At 34.7% G+C, this 18,043-nt stretch overlaps 1 long non-coding RNA gene across 1 annotated transcript in view; it reads left to right on the top strand.

Annotated features, from left to right (window-relative positions):
* The first annotated feature begins 2,906 nt into the window (after positions 1 to 2,906).
* The window catches only part of LOC132068135 (uncharacterized), a 43,083-nt gene continuing 27,946 nt past the window's right edge, over positions 2,907 to 18,043 (top strand). Inside the window, exons 1-2 of the long non-coding RNA XR_009417317.1 lie at positions 2,907 to 2,995; positions 4,640 to 4,736. This is a non-coding gene — a long non-coding RNA (uncharacterized LOC132068135). The remainder of the gene's footprint in view (positions 2,996 to 4,639; positions 4,737 to 18,043) is intronic.

Raw genomic sequence — 18,043 nt, 5'->3', positions numbered from 1 at the left:
TAGGGGTGGGAAAACAGAAATTCAGACCGCAACCTATTTAGGCCTCAGTTGGACATGAATTGAAATCAAGTCGATTTTAAGTTAAAGTTTTGTTTCGGCATGCAAGTTTTCTTTCGGCATGCAATTAGAATTTCTTAAGTTGTTTTTTTTTCGCATAACATGAAAATCCTACAAGTTGTGAAAACTATCAAAACTTCCCCAAATCTTATACAATCTTACTAAATAAGCAAATCATCGTTCAAAACAAAATTAATACGCTTCAAAACGTCATTCTAAAGAAATACCTGGCGATTGTGCATGTACTTCAAGAATGAAGGAACCACAGGAAAGCGATATTGTTCACCGAATTGATTTGAAATTTACGAAGCATATTATATCCCCATCTTCTAGCTGCAAAGCCAGAGGAATATCGCATAAGGAAATTTCATTGCTAATAAATCCAGCAAAAAACTATTGAAAGAAATTGAAATACACCCGCAAGTGCATAAAGACCCTAAAGTGTCAACTGGCAAAGTGGCAATTGATTGCATATACCTGGCAGTCACGAAAACTCAGCATACTGTCAATCTGTTCACACATCACATTGGGTTCAAATTTTATTTCCTATCAATAACAAAACCTGAAAATCACATACCATAAGCAAAGAGTTAAGAAATTGGTAGCAAGAGAAGGAAAACTAACCTCAAAGAGTTCAATTTCTTCATCAGGCGAAAAGCCAGCCAACTCATTCAGCTTTGTTAATATCTCCAGCGGCTTGCCACTTCCTTTTACAAAAAGCCGCCCAACATACCTGACAACAAAAAGGAAATTAAACAGAAAAAGACCAAAAAAAACCTCATCCGTATCATGGCTCCTCATATATGCGGCCCCCCAAGCAGTTGGACTTAAACAGCAGTTCAAGTTTTAAATTCATTAAATGGAGAATTAACCCTATTAATATCATGGCTCGTCAAGTCCAAGTTTTGACCAAGACTTTTCCCCCCTTTTTGTGTACACTCATGCTAACTACAGTGTCACATTCAATTCTCTACAATGTCTGATTTAAACAGCTAGATCAAGTAAAAGTACAATGCAATGCAATCGTTACTCAAAATAAACAGGAAATCCCAAAATCAAACATGAAAATCACTACTTTAGTGAAAGTAATTCCAGCGATTGAGAAGTAAATGTAATACCTTATCTTCTCTTTCAGAGGGTCATAAAGTTTGAAAAATAGAAGGATTTCTTCCTTGATCATCTTCCCTGGTGGAGATAAAGGTCGCAAATCCTGCAAGAATACACAAAATAAAAAATAAAATGCAAAAGTAAAACATGCAGAATAAAGCCTCACAGAGAAAACATGCAACAAGTTAATCACCAAAACGGAAGACAAGTAAGCAAATGATGCATTACCAGGCATAAGTCTACTTCCAGAAAAAGTTTTAGCTCATCATTATTCCATTTGTTTGAAACCTCTCTCAGTTCACCAACCTGAAAGCACATCATGCAGGATCATCAACACCAAGTTAATCAAGCACTCCCATCCTTTAGCAGATAGTAGAAGCCATGCACTATAGAAGAAAGATTCCAAGACACGTAAGCTGGCCCGGACACCATGGTAATCCCCAAAAAAAAAAAAAAAAAAAAAAAGAGAAAGATTCCAAGACAAGAATGATCACAATACCAGCCACAATTGTCACGCTTCAAGAAACTGGACCAGAGGGGTCCCACTAACTCCAATCGAAAATCATGTTAGGGGAGTGGGGCAGAGTCTTCTTTTTTTTTTTTTTTTTTTAGATGAGATGGTTTTTACATGGATCAAGGAAGAAGGAAAAGGAGGGGGGGGGGGGATAAATGGACTTGTGCACATCAAGCACGAAAAATTAATGAATCAAACAGTCCCACATAGCTGAAGAAGAAATAGAATAAATTCCTTTTAAGAGCTTAGATCATATAAGGAATGACTGGTAATGCAGGATGGCTTCACAACTACAAGATTATTATCATGCTAAGATCATTCTTTTCTTTCATGTGATGGATAAGCCAAAGAGAACAAATTTTGTGCGGAACGCCAAACATGAAATATACAAAGAACCCCACCAGTAAAGCTGCAGTCATAACTCAGACAAAGAGCACACTGCAGAAAGATAGGCTTGCCAGACAGAACTTACGGGTTGAATTTCCTCTTGAGCTGTCAATGCGCGATCAGGCCGATAAGTGTGGTTCTGGCGTTTTGCCCATAGCCAGTAACGTTGAAATTGCACTGGTATACCAAATGACTTAGCAACTTCCTCCTGGAAACAAATGTACCATCAGACACGTGCCATACTTAAGACTTACATTGATTGACCAATGACATATGTTTATATCATCTGCTGAGAGAGCCAAAATAATTTTGTGAACCCTCACCACCTAACCATTAGAACTCCTTTTTCTTAGTTTTTATGATTGTTTGTATTCTCCTCTTTTTCTTCTTCTTCTTCTTTTTTTTTTTTTTTTTTTTTCCCTTTTACCTTTTTAGCGCTCAAAATTCGAAGTTTTATCTTTTAACTCAATATAAAACACAAGTAAAGAAAGTTTACATTCCATATTTCAAGTTGTAGAAGCAGGAAATTTCACATGACGCCTCTTTATTAAACAAGGGCAAACTGAATTCATTCTCATGCAGTACTTACAACTGCTCGTCAGAAAACAAAATGCAACAGAATGATAAATGTACCTTGAATTGAGTAAATGGCATCTGTTTCTGAATACGAAAAGTACGCACTTTATCATGGTCAACAAGATCAAAATAAATCTCCTTTCCAATTTGTTCACCGAGGTCTTCATCACGAGCTACCTGAAAAATGAAATGACTAATTTCAGTAAAAAGGTTCCTAAGTATAAAGACACAAGAAGTAAAGGATAGAGACAAAAAATTGAAAGAGACCTTGATCATTGTGTAGAGACAAGCCTCTTGTTTCTCCTTTCCCTTTTGTTCCTTTTCTTCTTTCTTCAGACTTATCTGAAAATTGAGGTTGATAAAAGATACTATGACTGGACCAGTAGAATGAGAAACTAAATCAGCAGTATTGAGTAGAAACCCACCCAAAGATGCTAGGCTATGTCCTTATCCACATTGCATTTAATTTTTCCCTTGTCGCTTTCACGAATATAAACAAGCATATACGGGTTTGAATATTTTATAAGTTCGAACAGTGAATTGTTGCCAAAGTACAAAAGGGCATCAAATTTCTGACGGCCTAAGCATCCCACTTTAGCAAGAGACAGTAAGGCGCAGTAGAGCATGGAAAAACCCCCTTCCTAAAAAAATATTATTTTACAAGGTTAATATTATTTTTATGTATATGTCACAAGTAGAAACCAAGGCTCCCCTTCCTTGTTGGCAAAATACAGACTACTAGAATTCATCAAATTCCCGACGGCCTAAGATCAGACATAATCCGACAGCTGGAAGTACTACTTACCGATGGATAGTCTTAGATGCTCCAAACACTGTGTATGAGGATGTTGGGTTTGTAGCGTTCACTAATTTGACTTCCTACTTAGATTATGTTTATATAGGATGACAGTTATTATTTATATAGTTTGCAAAGTCTTATTAAGAGGTGCTCATTAAGTTCACACAGCAGCAACAGGGCTAAAAAATTCATTCAGTGACAATTTACACAGCAACACTGCAAATAAATTCACTCAGTATGGCAATTTAAAGAAATTTTAGGTCAATTCCACACCACAATCACCACGGACTAAATTCAACAGCTATATAAAAAATACAAAATCAATAATTTCAAAACATACCAAACACAACAATGGGGACTTTAAGAACAAAACAAAAAATACATCAGCAAAACAGAGTAAAATTGTAGAAACAAGGTGAATATACACAGCAACACAACTAATATATTTAAAAAATGGCATTTTAAAAATATTTTATCAACTTCACACTTTAATCAAAATGTTCAATGTTACATTTTTCAAAACTACACCGAAAAAGCTCTACTGAAACTGTAAGAACAAAACAATACACACAAACAATAAAATAAATAACAATCGCATTTTTTAAAGAAATTTTAGGTCAACTTCACACAGCAACACATCAGATATATTCAGCACATTTATTTTCAAAAGGTACAATAAAAACAAAAAAAAAGTAAAAAAAAACACTGCGATAAACTGTAAAAACAAAGTGCATACACACAGCAACACAGCTAATAAATTCAGAAATCATATTATTTTAGAAGAAATTTTTGGCAAATTTCACACCGCAATCACATCAGACTATATTCTACACATGTATTTTTCAAAACTACACCAACAAAAGCTACTGTAAACAGAAAGCAAAAAACAAAAAACAAAAAACAAAGTGAAAAAGACACACAGCAACACAGCACTGTAAGTTCATGAATAACAGCAATTTTAAAAGAAATTTTAGGTCAACTTTCACACCGTGTAATCACAGCGGACTATATTCAGCACATTTATTTACAAAACCAACTGTTAGCAAAAAAAAAAAGAGAAAGAGAAAAAAAAGTGAAATACACAGCAGCAATAAATTCAGTAATAACATAATTTTTTTTTAAAGAAATTTTAAAAACAAAAAAAACGCAGCAGAGCACATATATTTTCAAAACTAAATAGCTAACAGAGAGAGATGAAGATGAAGATTATTTACATCTATCGGTGGAGGAGTGATGAGAGACATCACCGGAGAATAGTGACCGTACGATCGTCGGAAAAATTATTGAGTTGGAGTAGTGCTTTGTGTGACAAAAAAGGTACACCTGAAAAGGTATGTAAAGAAAAAAAATTGATTTTACACAGACGTTTTCTTTTTTCGTTGTAAAATAAAACTAAAATATTAAAAGAGAGAGACACAAAGAGAGAGCAAGGAGTAACTTTTTTATTTTTTTTTTTTTTGTATATCCTTTTCATTTTTAAAAACTTGAAGAAGAGTTGCTACAGTGATAGCCAACATTCACATTTTTTCACAACAATTTTCATGTTATATAAATTCAGTACATTTAGTGCTAAGGGGTTAAAACAATATTACACCTATTCACAAATATATGCCTCTTTTGGGCTTGAAAAAATACGTTAGGATATCATAAACTGTAAAAACAAAGTGAATTATAGGAAAAAATCGAAAAGAAGAGAGAGTAATGCCTTAGAAATTTAGGAGAATGCAAGAGGTCCTCGAATTTGGATTTAGGACCGTGTTGTATTATCGGAATCAAATTTAAAAATTATATATATATATATTATATATATATATATATATATATATATATATATATATATATCTTTTTTCAAAATTTTGAACCAAGTCCAATATAAATTCAAATAATTAGAAAGAAAATGTAGCCCATTTAAGTTTAAGAGAAATAAAATAAAAAAAGTTCCTAAAGGCAAAATAAAAATTTTTCATAATGTTTTGGACATGTCCTCTTTTTACATAAGTTACACTAATAAACTAATTTTATCCGTAACAAATTAAAGGGAAGAAATTTCAATTGAAATTTAAAAAAAAATTTTATCTTTTAATCATTTTTCCGTTTTAAAACTTTTCTCTAAAAACACGATAGTGTAAATGAAATAACAAAAATTTCGGAGGGTCTTCTTTGTTAAAAAGATATGTAAGATGAAAAGTAGATGTTACGTTTACGTAATTTATATCTCATAGGCCTATACCTAAATAAAGTTAATGAAATAATTAAGAAGATTCTTAGATTTGAATGGATCACGTCAAAGCCGTATTTAAACCATTTAATTCAAAGGTTCTTTGTATTAATACATTCTTAAAATCCGAAAAAACGATCCAAACCGATAAAAAGATGGCTTGTGTGAAACCGATAAATTTATACTATAATGGTTTGGTTTGATTTTAAAATATTAAAAAAACCGACTTAATTTTAAATTTTAACCAAAAACCGAGTCAAACCGAACCGTGAACACCCTTTTTTAGCTTATGACTTTTGATTTATTTTTATTGTTTTGGAGTAAAAATAAATGGTTAAAAACATTTTTTTATTTTACTTAAACACTATAAAAGTGCTTAAAAGTTATTTTGTCTTAACAACACCTAAAATAAGCCAATCCAAAGAGGCTTTAAGTCGATTTTAAATTGAAGTTTTGTATGGGCATGCAATTAGAATTTTTTAAGATGTTTTTTTCCGCATAACATGAAAATCTTACAAGTTTGAAAACTATCAAAAACTATCAAATTTTTAATACAATCTTACTAAATGAACAAGTCATAGTTCATAACAAAGCTAATACGCTACTAGAACATCATTCTAAAGAAATACAACATTTATTGATAGTAGAAAGAAAAATTGAACATGAGTTAAGTGATAACTACTCTTTAATATAATCCTCCCATGTGTCTATAATAAATTCTTTGAATCTCTTCACAAGTTTAATATATTTCTACATATGACCAAAAGATGAACCACATTATTATTTTGAGTCAAGTTTTACATTTTAAAAATATATCTACCTACTTATGAATCTTTTTTTACAAAATATAAATTTATGGGTCAAGTTTTACATTTAAAAAAATTGAAAATCACAATTTGGAATCTCAAATCCTATTTTTTTTTTTGGAGAATTTGAGATTTGAAATCATGATAAGATATGAAGTTGAAGTTAAAATTTTATGCAAATTTCATTAAAAAAATGCTGATTTGAAATTAGACTCCCAAATCCTATGGCCAAACACCTACTTAGCAGTTCTTTTTTATGTTTTTTAATAATTTATAAACTTAAATCAGCTTTTAAAAAATTATTTTTGAGCAAGTTAAGAACTTATGAGAAGACATTAAATTACGATTTGTTTTGTACATTAAATTATATTCTAATGTATTATTTGTAAGGTTAAGCAATATATGAGCAAACATTAAACCATGAATCCAATGTTATCCTAAAGGATAAGTTCTTAGAGGCTATATTTGTACAACTTTTTTAAAATAGGGATAAAGTCCAAACGGTATCATATAAAGAGATATTTGGATAAACCATCCGCAGAACAAGTAGCACATGAAAACAGGACCCGCCCAACTCATCTAAATTTGAACGGATTAATGACAAACGCATTTGTTATCCTAGTCCATGCTGACCTGCCTACTTCACCAATACTGTAGACGACCGCTCTGTACGAACCAAACTAATCGTACGATCGCCCTCCTGCAGCTCTCCGGAACCCTAGTTGGCTCACAAAAATCGTCATCGATCCAGTAAGAAAAAAAATAGTCACCCGTAATTATTTCTCCCTCCAATCACTTTTTCTTCTCCATAACGGATTTTGCGTGTCCATTAAAATTTAATAAATGAATTACATACTTCACCATAATATTCATATTAATTGGTGTGTAGTTTCATTTGGAAAATGAGTAGTTAATATTAAGGATAAAACAAGAAATAAATATTGTTTTTCTCTTGATATGCTAACGTGGACAAGTAAACTGAAAATTTAATTTTAGTATAGTGAACAAGTAACAATGAACCGTGGAAGTATAAGTCATCTAAATGTTGGTAAATGAATAATTCGTAGAAACAAGGGTAAAATGGTAAATTATCTCTTGATTTTTCAAATCGGACAGGTAAAATTGAATATCTAGTTTTGGTATAGCGGACAAGTAAAATTAGTGGGGGCCAGAGTGCTGACCAGTCAAGAACACCCACATTTAGAAGATGAGTGTAGCGGAGATGAGGATGCTCAGATAGTATGTGCGGCTACTAGGAGAGATATGATTAGAAACGAAGTTATACGGGGTAAGGAGGAAGTAGCTCTCGTGGCGGACAAGATGAGGAAAGCGAGACTGAGATGGTTCGGGCATGTGAAGATGAAGGTGTGTGGATGCGATAATAAGGAGGTATGAGAATTTGGCTATTACGGGAGTTAGGAGAGGTTGGGTAGGCCAAAGAATCCGGAGAAGGTGATTAGGTGGGTTTCAACAACCTATTGGGCACCTACTAAATACATGACCCTAGATAGGGAGGTGTGGAAGTCAAGGATTGGACCAGAAGGTTAGTAAGTTGAAGAGTGATCTCCTTAATATTTTGTCTAGAGTTTGTTTAAATGCTTGATGTTATTGGACAATTTATATCGAGAATGGACAAGCAGAGAGTATCATTAATTGGCCAATTATTATAACTCTAATAAAGTGATCTTGAATTTCCTTAAATAAAACGAGATGTTCACGTCTACCACCACAAAAAAATTATAATCGACTATCAACTATAATTTATTATACTATTACCAACATTATGACAAACTACCATTGGTTAAACAAGCTTTTTCATTTTCATTTAAACTTCTAAAAAAATGATAGTGTGATACTTGGGCATGAGATAAAAGACTTGGGACAAATTAGTAAGAGAAATGCTTGCCGCAGATCCCAGTGCCCATAAAGGCTTGTCTAAGTACTTTCCACAGTTTGTTTACAACTGATACTGGATTTTTTTTTTTTTTTTGGGTAGTATATATCAATATGCATCATAACAAAATATGGGGTCACTGTGGACCAAATACCAATAGTTCATACAAAGCAGAGTCATAAACTGAAGTAGTAGGATTATCCGATAACTGCCCAACAAAAGTGGTGCTAATTTATTTGCTTCAGCTAATAAAGCTTCCATAGCAGACACGGGAGGGACGAGTATATACACAAAATGATCAAAAAGTTGTTCTCCAGCTCTTCCTTCCCAAGCAAGTCCGCTACTTCCTTCTGCTCCCGATAACTATGCCTGAGCAGTGGTCCTCCTAGGCCCTAGCCGATCTATCAATGACCTGTATTCAAGTAAAATGGATGAATAAGCAATGTGATCTTACTACCTAGGATCCATCCTTAACCAGAGGTCTCGGATACGAGCCCTATGTATGAAAAACATCCTGATAGGAAGCGTTTCGCCCTTTAATGATCTTATGCGGTGAATCCGGATTAGTGGCGGACCGAATTACTAATTATACAAAACCAGATACATACAACTCAAGACTGAACTCGTCCTCTTTGGGTTTCTCCAATGAGCGAAAACGAACAACCTGGAAACCATCTAATAGAGCTCATAACGGTAAAAATGATACAGCTTTTAAAATATACAACTAAATCAATGATTTTTTTTTTTTTTTTTTGAACTCCGTCTCAATTGAACTAGGATCCTATATTGGGTCAACACGAGCAAAATAAAGTACAGCAGGCGTACTACCAAAGATATAGCTATCAGCAACATCTATTGCAGTACCGTAACATATCTATCATACTCCAGGGGTCAGCATCACAATAAGGGCATGCAACACAAACCTGGCGATTATTGTGGACATACTCCAAAAATGAAGGAACCTCTGGAAAGCGATATTGTTCATTGCCTTGATTTCGAAGGGATTTCTGAAAGCAAATAATATCCCCATCTTCTAGCTGCAAGGCCGGCATAGTGCATAAAAAAAAAAAAAATCTATCATCGCTAAAAGATACAACAGAAGAAACAAAAAGACAACTATTGAAGGAAATCGACTACACAAGCAAATGCATAAAAAATCCCAAAGTGGCTTTTGGCAATTGATTCCACATACATGACAACCACGAAAACTCAGCTTCCTGTCAATATGTTCACACATCACATTTGGTTCAAATCTTATTTCCTGCGAATAGCAAAACCTGAAAATTACACATCATATGTTTTGAGTTAAAAACCTGGCACAACAGAAAACATTAACCTCAAAAAGTTCAATTTCTTCATCAGGCGAAAAGCCAGCCAACTCATTTAGCTTTGCTAATATCTCCAGCGGCTTGCCACTTCCTTTTACAAAAAGCCTTCCAACATACCTGACAACAAAAAGGAAATTAAAGAGAGTCTAAAAAAACTCATCCACAGCATGGCTTCTCATATACACAACCCCAAGCAGTTGGACTTTAACAGAACTTCAAGTTCAAATCATTAAAATTTCAGATTAACCCTTTATAATAAGATGTCCTTATCAAGTCTAAGAGAAATCGCAAAAAAATGAATAAAGGTAGTCTTCGTATTTTTTCCCTTTTCGGGTGTATACTCATGCTAAATACGGTGTCACATTAGAATTTTTGCAATATTTTAGACCTCTAGATTGAGTAAAAGTCAAAGCACCATCCCATGTACTCGTATTTTCTCAAAATAAAGGATCAGATCCTACTTGGCAGTGAAAGTATTCCAGCTATGGAGCAGCAAAATGTGATACCTTATCTTCTCTTTCAGAGGGTCATAAAGTTTGAAAAATAGAAGGATTTCTTCTCTGATCGTCTTCCCTGGTGGATATAAAGGTCGCAAGTCCTGTAAGATACACAAAATAAAAAATAAACGCAAAAGTGAACATGTAGAATAAGGCCTTACAGAGAGAACATGCAACAAGTCAATCACTGAAAAGGAAGACAAGTATGCAAGTGATGCATTACCAGGCATAATTCTACTTCCAGAAAAAGTTTTAGCTCAGCATTATTCCATTTATTTGAAACCTCTCTCAGTTCACCAACCTGAAAGCACGTCATGCAAGATCATTAACACCGAGTTAATCAAGCACTCCAATGCTTTAACAGATTGTAGAAGCCATGCATTACAGAAAAAAAATTGCAAGACAAAAATGATCACATTACCAGCCACAATTGTCACGCTTCAAGAAAATCGGGCCTGAGGGGTCCCAAAGCCTCGAAAAAACATGTCTGGAGAGTGGGGCGGAGGGAGTTGTTGAGGGTGGGGGGAAAGACAGACTTGTGGACCAGCAATGGATGAACAAACATGATCAGAAAATTGATTCTGTTCACTAGCAATTGAAGACATCTATTTTCTAAGCAAGACCAAATTGGTGGATGTCAAGCACATAATCAAAATTTCAGGAAAGTTAAGATTGCATAACTACTACATTTCTTAGTGGATTAGAGACAGCACAACTTATTTTGGTAATGGTGGTGTCCTGGACAATTTGCGCAAACCTCAACTATTCCACCAAGTATCTGCTATCTCCCACCAACACAAATATCGGGTTGAGTCCACAAAACTCTTGTCGAAGATATAATTAATAAGAAAAAAGTACGCTCTCTTTAACAATTTAAGCTTTTAGATGAGATGGTCGCATACTTCACATGGTATCGAAGCAGGCAAATGTCATGGGTTCAAATCTCACCACCAACCTTATCAAAAAGAATTTCCACGTGTTTGGCTCATCAACAGGAACCAGCCCGCACGTGAAGGCGTGTTGAAATTAATTAATTAAATAAAAGTATCTCTCTAAAACAACTTATTTAGATGAGATGGTCACATACTACAACAACTGTATTACTTTCTTTATTCTTGCAAACACACAAATTGACTATCCTCACCTATAGCCTCTACTTTTGATAGGACAGATTAAGCACATCAAGTAAGAGAAACTAATGAATCAAACTGTCCCATATAGCTGAAGAAGAAATAGAATAAATTCCTTTGAAGGGCTTAGATCATACAAGGAATGACTGGTAATGGAGGATGGCTTCACATCACTACAAGAATATCATGCTAAGAAAATTCTTTTTTTCATGTGATGAAAGAGCCAAAGAAAACAATTGCATGTGGAACACCAAACAAGAAATATACAAAGAATATCACCAGTAAAGCTTCAGTTATAACTCACACAAAAAGCAAACTGCAGAAAAATAGGCTTGACAGACAACTTACAGATTGAATTTCCTCTTGAGCGGTCAATGCACGATCAGGCCGATATGTGTGGTTCTGGCGTTTTGCCCACAGCCAGTAACGTTGAAATTGCACTGGTATACCAAATGCCTTAACAACTTCCTCCTGGAAGAAGATGAACCATCAGACACGTGCCATACTTAAAGACTTACAATGACCGATGACATATGTTTATCTTATCTGCTGAGAGATCCCAAATAATTTTGTGACCCCTCACCACCTAACCATTAGAAATCTTTGTTTCCATTTTTATGATTGTATCTCCTCCTTCTTTTTACTTGCATTAGCACTCAGAATTCGAAGTTTTATCTTTTAACTCAATATAAAACACAAGTACAGAAAGTTTACATTCCATATTTCAAGTTGTAGAAGCAGCAAATTTCACATGACGCCTTTTTACTAAATAAGGCAAACTAAATTCATTCTCATGCAGTACATACAATTGCTCGTCATGTTTGGTAAGAGCAAGATGGCTATAACTTTTAAATCTGTGAGAAAACAAGATGCAACAGAATGATAAATATACCTTGAATTGAGTGAATGGCATCTGGTTCTGAATACAAAAAGTACTCACTTTATCATGGTCCACAAGATCAAGATATATCTCCTTTCCGATTTGTTCACCGAGGTCCTCATCACGAGCTACCTGAAAAATAAAATGACTAATTTCAGTTAAATGTTTCCTAAAGTGTAAAGACAGGAGAAATAAAGGATAGAGACAAAAAGTTGAAAGAAACCTTGATCATTGTGTAGAGACAAGCCTCTGCTTTCTCCTTTCCCTTTTGTTCCTTTTGTTCCTGCTCTTTGTTCAAAATTTGAGGTCGATAAAGATTACTATGACTGAACCAGTAGAATGAGAAACTAAATCGGCAGTATTGGATAGAAACCCACCCAAAGATGCTAGGCTATATCCTTCTCATCCACATTGCATATAATTTGTTTTCCTTGTCACTTTCACATACATAAACAAGCATATACGTGTTTGAACGGTGAATTGTTTCCAAAATATAGACTACTAGAGTTCATCAAATTTTCGACGGCCTAAGATCAGACATAATTCTGAAAGCTGGAAGTACTACATTACCGATGCACAGCCTTTTTGCAATGCTATTGCAGGCAGCTATTCAACAGAAACTTGCTAAATGAGCAAATTATATAGTATTATATAATATATTTGCACCTTCCAAAATGTATAATAAATAATAATCTAGAATTTAGAAATTTTTCATACGTCCAGCCATGGCCTGCTTACTCAGATAAGTGATTTACGACGTGAACTTCTAAATTGCATCAACTAGCTGTCGGAAATGTCTTAAAGACTCCCCCACCAGTTCCCTTTCTTCCCTATTTTTCCTGTCTAACCCATACTCCCCCTCCGTTACTCTCCTCCTATAAGAGAGTGTCACACATACCTGGCGATTGCGCACGTACTCCAAAAATGACGGAACCTCAGGAAAGCGATATTGTTCACTGCATTGATTTCGAACGGATTTCTGAAAGCAAATTATGTCCCCATCTAGTAGCTGCAAAGCCAGAGGAGTATTGCATAAGAAAATTTCATTGCTAATAAATCCAGCAGAAGAAAAAACTATTGAAAGAAATCAACTACACCAGCAACTGCTTAAAAACACCCAAAGTATCACTGGCAAATGATTGCACATACCTCAGAGAAATGGAAACTCATATTACTGTCAATGTGTTCACACATCACATTGGGTTCAAATCGTAATTCCTGTGAAAAACAAAACCTGAATATCACATATCATATGTTCAATAGTTGAAAAATTGGTAGTAAGATAAGAAGAAAACTAACCTCAAAAAGTTCAATTTCTTCATCAGGCGAAAAGCCAGCCAACTCTTTTAGCTTTGATAATATCTCCAGCGGCTTGCCACTTCCTTTTACATATAGCCGTCCAACATACCTGACAACAACTGGAAATTAAACCGAGAAAGACGAAAAAACCGCATCCATATCATGACTTCTCATATATGCAGCCCCAAGCAGTTGGACTATAACAGAACTTCAAGTTTCAAATTCATTAAATTTTGAATTAACCATTAATATGATGGCCACATTAATTTTTTTTTTTCTTTTTCTCTTGGCCCTTTTTGTCACACACTCATGCTAACTACAGTGTCACATTCAATTATCTACGATGTGTGTTTTAGACTTGAGTAAAAGTCAAAGCACCTGTACAAGTGGTTGTGTTTTCTCAAAATAAAATGAGGAAATCCCAAATTCAAACATAAAATCACTACTTTAGTGGAAGTATTCCAGCTATAGAGAAACAAGATGTAATACCTTATCTTCTCTATCAAAGGGTCATAAAGTTTTAAAAATAGAAGGATATCATCCTTGGTTTCATCTGGTGGAGGAAAAGGTCGCAAATCCTGCAACAATACACAAAATAAAATAAAATTAAAAACGCAAAAGTATAGAATAAAGCCTCACAGAGAATACATGCAACATGTGAATCACCGAAAGGGAAGACAAGTAGGCAAGTGATATATTACCAGACATAATTCTACCTCCAGAAACAGTTTTAGCTCAGCATTTTTATTTGATACCTCTCTCAGTTGGCCAACCTGAAAACACATAATTGAAGATCATTAACAACGAGTTAATCAAGCGCTCCCACTGTTTAACAGATTGTAGAAACCATGTAAAAACAGAAGAAATACTTCAGACAAAATCATAATACCCGCCGCTTTTTTTTGGGGGGCGGGGGGGCAATGGATGAACAAACATGATCTGAACATTGATTCTTTCACTAGCAATTGAAGACATTTATTTTTCTAAGCAAGGGGAAAAATGGTGGATGTCAAGCTTATAATCAAAATTTTCAGAAAACAAAGCAAAGATTGCAATAACTATTACATTCCTTAATGGATTAGAGCCCACATAGTTTTTTTGGGTAATGGTGGTGTCTTGGTAAATTTGCGGAAATCTCGACTATTCCATTGAGTATCTACTATCTCTCCCCGTCACAAGTTTTGGGTTGAGTACACATAACTATTGTTGAAGATATAATTAATTAAATAAAAGTGTGTTTTCTCTAATAGCTTAAGCTTTTAGATAAAATGACCACATACTTCCATGTGGTATCAGCACAGGCAGAGATCCTGGGTTGAAATCTCACTACCAACGGAAAAGGGCAGCCTGGTGCACGAAGCATCCCGCATTCAAGCAGAGAGCGGAGAAGGGCCGCACACAAAGGGGGTGTGAAGTAGGCAGCCTACTTTGATTACAAGCATCAACCTGTGACCTATCGGTCACACAAAGACAACTTCACTGCCAACCTTTATCAAAGAAAATTTGCATGTGCTTGTCACATCAAAAGAAATCAAGCCCACACGTGAAGGGCGTGTTGAAGATATAATTAATTAAATAAAAGTAGCTCTCTCTAACAGCTTAAGATTTTAGATGAGATGGTCACATACTTCAACACTAGGTATGTTGTTGTTGGTCACATACTTCAACAATTGTATTACTTCAACAATTGTAATACTCCCTCCGGATCAAAAAGAGTGTCCACTTAGCCATTTGCACAACCCTTAAAAAAATACTAATTCCTTGAAAAAAATAGGTAATTTGACTAAACTGCCCCTGATTAAATAGGTATTGAGATTTGATCACATAGCACTTAATAGGGGAAAATATGAAAAAATAAGGTTAATTCTTTCTTGATTTGATAAGTGGACACTCTTTTTGATCCGGAGGGAGTACTTTTTTTGTTCTTGCAAACATACAAATTGATTAGCCTTACCTATAGCCTCTAAGCACATCAAGCACGAGAAATTAATGAATCAAACTGTCCCATATAGCTGAAGAAGAAATAGAATAAATTCCTTTCAAGGGCTTAGATCATATAAGGAATGACTGGTAATGGAGGACGGCATCACACCATTACAAGAATATCATGCTAAGATCAATCTTTTCTTCATGTGACGGGTAAGCCAAGGAGAATAAATTTTATGTGGAACCAACCATGGAATATACAAACATAACAAGTAAAACTGCAGTCATAACTCAAACGAAGAGCACACTGCCGAAAGATAGGACTGTCAGACAGAACTTACGGATTGAATTTCCTCTTGAGCTGTCAATGCATGATCAGGCCGATATGTCTGGTTCTTGCGTTTTCTCCATAGCCAGTAACGTTGAAATTGCATCGGTATACCAAATGCCTTAGCAACTTCCTCCTGGAAACAGATGTAACATACTACCATCAGACACATGTCATACTTAAGTCTTACAGTGATTGATCAATGACGTGTTTATCTCATCTGCTGAGAGAGCCCGAATAATTTTGTGAACCCTCACCCCTTAACCAATAGAACTCTATGTTCTCAATTTTTATGATTGTTTGTAGTCTCCTCATATTTTACCTGCATTAGCACTCAGAATTCGAAGTTTTTATCTTTTAAATCAATATAATACAAATGTGCAGAAAGTTTACATTCCATATTTGAAGTTGTAGAGGCAGCAAAATTTCACATGACGCCTCTTTATTAAACAAGGGAAACCTGACTTCATTCTCATGCAGTACATACAATTGCTCGTCATGTTTGGTAAGAGAAAGATGGCAATAACTTTTAAAAGTTATGAGAAAAAAGAAATGCAATAGAATGATAAATGTACCTTGAATTGAATAAATGGCACATGTTTCTGAATACGAAATGTACGCACTTTATCATAATTCACAAGATCAAAATAAATCTCCTTTCCAATTTGTTCACCGAGGTCTTCATCACGAGCTACCTGAAAATGAAATGACTAAATTCAGTTAAAATGTTTTCTAAATATAAAAATGCAAGAAATAAATGATTGAGACCAAAAAGCTGAAAGAAACCTTGATGATTATGTAGAGACGAGCCTCTTCTTCCTCTTTCTTCAGTCTTATCTGAAATTTGAGGTGGATAAAAGCTTATTATAACTGAACCAATAGCGTGAGAAACTTTATCAACATTATTGAGTAGAAAGTAGAAACACCCTGAGATGCTCATGCACATTGCATATAAACATTTCCTTGTTGCTTTCACATATATAACCAAGCATATAAAAAATATATATATGTAACCAAGCATATACGTTATAGAATATTTTCCAACTTCGAACGGTGAATTGTTGCCAATATATATAGACTACTAGAATTTATCGAATTCCAGACGGCCTACGAACTGACATTATTTCGACAATTGGATATACTACATTAGTCGATAGATTGTCTTAGATGCTCCATGACACTGTGTGTCTGGGATGTTGGTTTTGTATCGATCGTTACTTTGACTTCCACTACTTAAATTATGTTTATGAAATTTTAGGTCAACTTCACACAGAATCACAGCGGACTACATTCAACACATGTATTTTCAAAACTACACCGAGAATACGCAAAAAATATGCAAACTGAGTGAAACTGTAACAACGAAGTGATAACTACAACAATCGCATTTTTAACAACAATTTTAGGTGAACTGCACAATGCAATCATATCAGACTATATTCAGAACGTATATTTTCAAAACTACACGGAGAAAAGCTACTATAAACAAAAAAAATACGCAATGCAGAGTAAAGCTGTAAGAGCAGCAAAAATTACAGAGAGATGAAGATGAAGATTATTACATCTATCGGTGGAAGAGTGATGAGAGACATTGCCGGAGAATAGTGACCGTTCGATCGTCGACAAAATTGTTGAGTTGGAGTGTAGCTTGTGTGACAAGGAAAAGGTAGCGTATGGAAATGGAAAAGGTGGTGTAAGGAAAAGGTTTTAATTTAAATTGATTTTCCACGGGCGTTTTCTTTTTTGTTATTTTTATTGTAAAATAAAACTGTGTACTAAAATTAAAAAGCAACAAAATGCACGACAGAGAGAAAGCAAAAGGGAGAGCAAGGAGTAGTATTTTTCTATTTTTTGGATATCTTTTTCATCTACAAACATGGCTATTTATAGCCTAATGAAACTTAGGCTAGAGCTAGGAGTTGCTACAGTGATAGCCAACATGGCATTCACATTTTCTCACAACACTCTTCCTTAGATGTTGTGAAAGAAATTAAAAAATTTAGTGAAAGAAAAGTATATATGCATTGCTTGCCGCCTCATCAAAATTGAATAGTGACCGTACTATTGTCGGTAACTTTGTTGAGTTGGAGGTAGTGCTTGTATGACAAGGAAAAGGCCGTGTAAAAGGCAGTGAAGGAAAAGGTGGTGTAAGGATAAGGTTTTAGTTTAAATTGATTTTCCACAGGAGTTTTCTTTTTTTTTTTTTCCTTTTTGTTAGTGGATAGGGGTGGAAAAATAGAAATTTTCGCCACCTGTCCGAGACAGCTATTTAGGCCTCGTTTGGACCTGAATTGAAA

The sequence above is a fragment of the Lycium ferocissimum genome, chromosome 8 (assembly GCF_029784015.1).
Source record: "Lycium ferocissimum isolate CSIRO_LF1 chromosome 8, AGI_CSIRO_Lferr_CH_V1, whole genome shotgun sequence".
Lineage (NCBI taxonomy): Eukaryota > Viridiplantae > Streptophyta > Magnoliopsida > Solanales > Solanaceae > Lycium > Lycium ferocissimum.
Note: the sequence above shows the minus strand (reverse complement) of the source record. Positions and strands in the feature narration are given on the sequence as shown.